Genomic DNA, 6,000 nt, shown 5'->3' on the forward strand with positions numbered 1-6,000 from the left:
CTATTGTATTTTTTGTCTGGTTGTTTTTTGCTTTTTTAGGGCAAAACAAAACTCTACAAGAAGGGGCGCCTGAGTGTCTCAGTCGTTAAGTGTCTGCCTTTGGCTCAGGTCATGGTCCCAGGGTCCTGGGATCAAGCCCCCCATCAGGCTCCCTGCTCATCCGGAAGCCTGCTTCTCCCTCCCCCACTCCCCACGCCTGTGTTCCCTCTCTTGCTGTGTCTCTCTCTCTGTCAAATAAATAAATAAAAATTTTTTAAAAAATCCTCTACAAGGGGCACCTGGGTGGCTCAGTGGATTAAGGCCTCTGCCTTTGGCTCGGGTCAGGGTCCCAGGGTCCTGGGATGGAGCCCCGCATCCGGCTCTCTGCTCAGCAGGGAGCCTGCTTCTTCCTCTCTGCCTGCTTGTGATCTCTATCAAATGGATAAATAAAATCTTAAAAAAAAAAAAACAACAACCCTCTGCAAGAAATGTTGGAAGAATTTAAGACCACAACTCTCGAGGCCAGGCAGAGCTGTTACGTGCCAGATTCCAGCAAAGTGACACTACCTCTGGGAGTTAGGCTGTCCCATCCATAATATGATTACGTATTAAATATATACATTTTAAAAATTCCTTTTAAGGGGCACCTGGGTGGTGCAGTTGGTTAAGCATGCAATTCCTAGTTTTGGCTCAGTTTGTGATCTCAGGGTCACGAGATCAAGCCCTGTGTTGGGCTCCACACTCAGCACAGAGTCTGCTTGAGCTTCTCTCTCCTTCTGGCCCTCCTACTTGTACACATGCTTTCTCTCTCTCGAATAAACAAATCTTAAATAATAATTCCTTTTAAGTTCTCAAAGTTGCAAAAGCACAATAAAAAAAAAAATCTGAGGGGGCGCCTGGGTGGCTCAGTGGGCGAAGTGTCTGCCCTCAGCTCAGGTCATGGTCTCAGGGTCCTGGGATTGAACCCCATGTAGGGCTCCCTGCTCAGTGGGGAGTCTGCTTCTCCCTCTGCCTCTGCTCCTTTCCCTCCCCACCATCTCATGCTTGCTTGCTCTCTCCCAAATAAGTAAAATCTTTTTTAAAAATCTGAGAAAAAAATTACAGAATTCATGACTGAGACACTCCTTGAGTAGAGTAACTTCCGAGGATTTTACAACCCCTTTTATCCACTAGGATACTGGGAAAGTCTTTAAATCCTCCACACTTACGGTGACATACAGGAGTACATCATACATACTGATGAAAATGGCTATGAACAGAATACATGTTGCAGAAGAATATTTATGGCTTCACTGATTAAAAAAAAAAGGGGGCCTCATTTCAACCTGAACAAGAAAAAAGAAGTTATGAGGAAAGCTCAGCTTGTGTTAGCACATAACAACCGTACAGTGCTGTACAGTTTATAGAGCACCTTTACGTGTAGACTCATTTGACAGATACGGAAATCTAACAAAAGAGATAAAGCAGCTCTTGATCCCCATTTCTAAGGTGAGGGAACTGTGGTGTGAAGGCTTCAAAGGACTAAGCCAAGGCCACGCAGATGATAAATGGCAGAGCAAGGACTCCAACCTTGTTCTTCTGCGCCAGAACAAAACAAAAGGGTAACTTCTAAATGTACGCGACATTTCCTCACAGTCGTATCTTTAATACTTATCAGATGACAGGTACCATGCTAGGCACTGGACACACAACAGTAAAAACACATGGTATCTTCAGGATGTTCACAGACCATTGAGGGGAAACAGACAATATTTACAGAGCGAGATCAAAGAAGAAAGCAAAGCGAAGTCTCTCTGGCAAAATCAGGAGAAGGCTTCCCAGCTGATCTAGGAAATGGAACTGTATGTGCTCATGTATAAACTGTAAGGGAGAAATGTAAGGCCAGATAGAAAGGCAAAGGCCAGGATTACAGGGCCTGAATATTAGGCAAAGTTTAAACTTCACCTTTAAACGACTGGAAACTATTCAAAAGTATTGAGAAAGGCCAAGAGAATAATCCAATCTCTGTCAGACCATTTTGAGCCAATAGAATTGAAAGTTTAAAAGGCAACAAAACTAAAAACAAAGAGAACTATAAGAGATCCCGGCAACCCCCCAAGTAAGAGTTGTAGCCTGAAGCAGGAGACCAGCAAGAGAGACAGAGACAGAGGTACTGGCTGAGAAATATTTAGAAAGTGATAGAGAAGAGAAATCGGACGATGGTGCTCCCATTTCTGGCTTAGGTGACTCAATGAATCACAGAAGGCGAGCTGAGGGTGAAAACAGAGTGTGAGGTACCAACGGAATACGGAAGTGGGTATGTCCAGCACACGTAGAAAAATGGAAACAAGAGGCTGGAGTTTAGGAGAAATGTGATCATCTATGTGAATACATGAAGGGTTTTTTTTTTTTGAATAATCAAGTGTTATTTACCATTTCAATGGGAAGGCAATAATTTTATCATCATTATTTGTATGATGCTTCAAAGTCTACACTTTAAAATCCCATATTATGCTAATCACATTTCATACTTTTGTTATAAACAATCACGAGATTAGGAAAACAGTTATTATTCTTATTTGATTAACAAATATTTATTATTAACTATGTATCAAGTACTGTATTAGGCGTTAAAACACCAAAATAAATCCATGCTTTTGTAGACCCTGTATCACAGGAGGGGAACCAACATGCAATAAATGTAAAAAAGGGGGAGGCACCTGGCTGGCCCAGTTGGAGGAGCATGCAACTCTTGGTCTCAGGTCATGAGTTCGAGCCCCATGCTGGGGGTAGAAATTACTTAAATAAATAAACTTTTTAAGAAAAGGCAATAAAAGTCAATCAGAGAAAGACAATTATCATACAGTTTCACTCAAGAAACAGAGGAGAGAATCACAGGGGAGGGGGGGGAACTGAATGGGAAGTAATCAGAGAGGGAGACAAACCATGAGAGACTCTTACCTATAGGAAACGAACTGAGGGCTGCTGCAGGAGAGGTGGGGGGGATGGGGTAACCGTGTGATGGGCATTAAAGAAGGCACATGATGTGATGGGCACTGGGTACCACTCATGCAACTCATAAATTATTGAACTCTACATCTGAAACTAATGTTGTACTATATGTTTGCTAATTGAAATTAAAAAAAGCAATAAATGTAACAAACATATGTTTGCTAATTGAAATTAAAAAAGCAATAAATGTAACAAACATGTTATAAAATTATAAGCACTGTAAAAAAAAGACAATAGGGCATGGAAAAATCAGGAGTGAGAGGTGGGAGCTGAAGGTACAATTTTAAGAGATCTCACTGAAATGGTAACATATTTAAGCAAAGACTTGAAGGAAGAAAATTAGTCATTTGTATTATCTCTGTGAGAAAAACTAGCTATTTCCCACTAGAAGGAATAGCTAGTGCAAAGGTCCAAAGAGTGTGAATGGTGTATTCAAGAAACAAGTCAAGGTTGGGGTGCCTGGGTGGCTCAGCGGGTTAAGCCTCTGCCTTTGGCTCAGGTTATGATCTCAGGGTCCTGGGATTGAGCCCCTGCATTGGGCTCTCTGCTCAGCGGGGAGCCTCCCCCCCCCCCCCCCCCCGCCCGCCTGCCTCTCTGCCTACTTGTGATCTCTCTTTCTCTGTCAAATAAATAAATAAAATCTTTAAAAAAGAAAGAAACAAGTCAAGGTGGCTGGCTGGAATGGAGTGAGCAAGAGGAAGGAAGATGATCAACAGAGAAGGTGGTGGGGAATCGCAGAGCATGCAAGACCCTACAGGCCACTGTAAGAACAGACTTTTATTCTGAAAGAAATGGGAATTTTAAAATTAGGAGCCTTAGGTAGCATGGGGGGAAAAATTAGAAGGCTTATCCAAAATCATACAGCTAATAAATGGCAAAACTAGGATTTGACTCGAGATTTCTAAATTCCCTATGCCTGTGTTCTACTATTCCAATATGCACTTACTAGCCCTACATCCTCCCTCCCCAGAAGTCGGAACTTAAATACTCTCAAAAAGCTAACTCTGTAAATATTTTCTAGGTAAGAGATGTACTAACTCTCTGGTTAAGATTTCTAATCCCTCACAACTATAATGGGAATTTATTAATTCTGATGTCTAATCTAAATCCCACTGACATTCCAGCCTATATTTTGGGTGATTAAAAATTCCACCTTCCCCCCAAATGAGACAAGCCCAAGAAAGCTTTGATCAGTAGGCTTAATCCATGACTTTCAGCTTCAAGTAATGGTAACCTGAATTACTTAGAAAACGTGTACCTCTCAGATGTGAAAAGCAAAAAGAGAATGGCTCAAGAATGTGGAAGTATTGTCATTTTTGTTAATACTTTACCATTTAGTATTAACAACTAAAAGTTTGTATGTTGTCAAAGAAGTTTCTGCAGTTACTGTAACTTTGCGGTCTAGGATTTGACCAGTCTCATACCTCAGGAGTAACAAAATATGTGTTCTTATTCATCTGTCGCTTTTCGTACTTTTTTTATTTTATTTTATTTTTTTTAAAGATTTTATTTATTTATTTGTCAGAGAGAGAGAGGGAGAGAGAGCGAGCACAGGCAGACAGAATGGCAGGCAGAGGCAGAGGGAGAAGCAGGCTCCCTGACGAGCAAGGAGCCCGATGTGGGACTCGATCCCAGGACGCTGGGATCATGACCTGAGCCGAAGGCAGCTGCTTAACCAACTGAGCCACCCAGGCGTCCCGCTTTTGGTACTTTAACCCAAAACTCCTGATGGCTTTTTGCCAGTTAGTGGCAATTTAAGGCAGTAACAAAGATTAGAGGATTTTGAGGGAGATACCATGTAAGAAGTAGACAACTTTAGCTCTTTTACGACCCTGGGTCACTCCTTTCCTACTAAATGAACTCAAAACCACACAGGAATATTTCAAATATCCCTGAGAGGGAAAAAAGGAACATGAAGAGGGAGCATTTCAAATCTGATTTTCTTCAACATTACTACACAAGTCCAGGAGTCTCTACTCCATGGACTCAGGAGCCACCAAGATCCCCAACCAGTACCTACAGAAAATGTCACAGGGTTACTAAGAATAAACCAAACTATACAGCTAACAAAAGGTTTCTCCTTAAAAGGCACACCTTTTCAACAAAAACTGAACTTCCTTATGCATCTTTTCCCAAGCTTAGCCAATGCAGGGGAACTGCAACTTTGTGTGGGATTGTCTGATAGGTTAGATCTTTTCCTGAGCAAGAAATGGACAGCTTTACAGCAGGGCTAGATTTATAGTCAATCTGGGCGTGTCTCTTTCTCCCCCCTCCCCTCCAAACTGCTTCAGAAAATGCCTGGCTATTGTGCTTTGATATGTAATGATACACGGCTTTAAATACTGTAAAAGGTCTAGGAAAGAAAATTCCTTGGTCCTAGTGAAGGCTCCAATCTTGTGCTTTCTCTAGCAGTTGTTTGAATCAATCAAACAACACAGTGTTCTGAGTGCAGAGGGGCCACTTGTTAATGCGCTCATCCCAGTGGGTTGGCTGGCACGGAATACACTCCAGTCTAGCAACCAGGACAGCACAACTGTGGTTCCCCTATACACGCACCTCCAGCTTGGTGGGTGGGAAGAGAAGGAAGGAAAAAACAAACAGCAGACTGAAGCAAGAGGCCTGTTGTTTACAACATCCTAGCTTAAAGCTACGATGAATCCAGAGGTACCAGCATTCATGAGGATACTATTATTCAGGGACTCCTGAATGGCTCGGTCGGTTAAGTGCCTGCCTTCAGCTCAGGTCATGATCCCAGGATCCTGGGATCAAGTCCCACATCAGGCTCCCTGCTCAGTGGGGAGCCTGCTTCTCCCTCTGCCTGCCTCTGCCAGCCTCTCCCCTTGCTTGTGCACTTGGCTCTCTCTGACAAATAAATAAATTAAATCTTTAACAACAACAACAACAAAAAGGATACTATTATTGACACGCTGACACCCTCCTCCCACCCCCACTCTGCTATTCTGTAACCAAAATCCAACCTGAAGGTCTGACCCAACCAGGGAAAGAAGAAAAAAAAAAAAAAAAAAAAAA

General features: G+C 42.4%; 1 protein-coding gene across 2 annotated transcripts in view; it reads right to left on the reverse strand.

Moving 5' to 3' along the window:
• The window catches only part of LOC111138989 (GATA zinc finger domain containing 2B), an 83,640-nt gene that overhangs the window by 74,944 nt on the left and 2,696 nt on the right, over positions 1–6,000 (reverse strand). Inside the window, exon 1 of one of the 2 annotated variants that reach the window (XM_022491056.1) lies at positions 1,648–1,660. The exons of the other annotated variant lie outside the window; for it this stretch is intronic. The gene's annotated coding sequence lies outside the window, so the exon portion shown is untranslated. Of the gene's footprint in view, positions 1–1,647; positions 1,661–6,000 lie in introns of those variants that run through there. 2 annotated transcript variants of the gene reach the window in all.

The sequence above is a fragment of the Enhydra lutris genome, unplaced genomic scaffold (genome assembly GCF_002288905.1).
Source record: "Enhydra lutris kenyoni isolate GAN:26980312 unplaced genomic scaffold, ASM228890v2 scaffoldscaffold94, whole genome shotgun sequence".
NCBI lineage: Eukaryota > Metazoa > Chordata > Mammalia > Carnivora > Mustelidae > Enhydra > Enhydra lutris.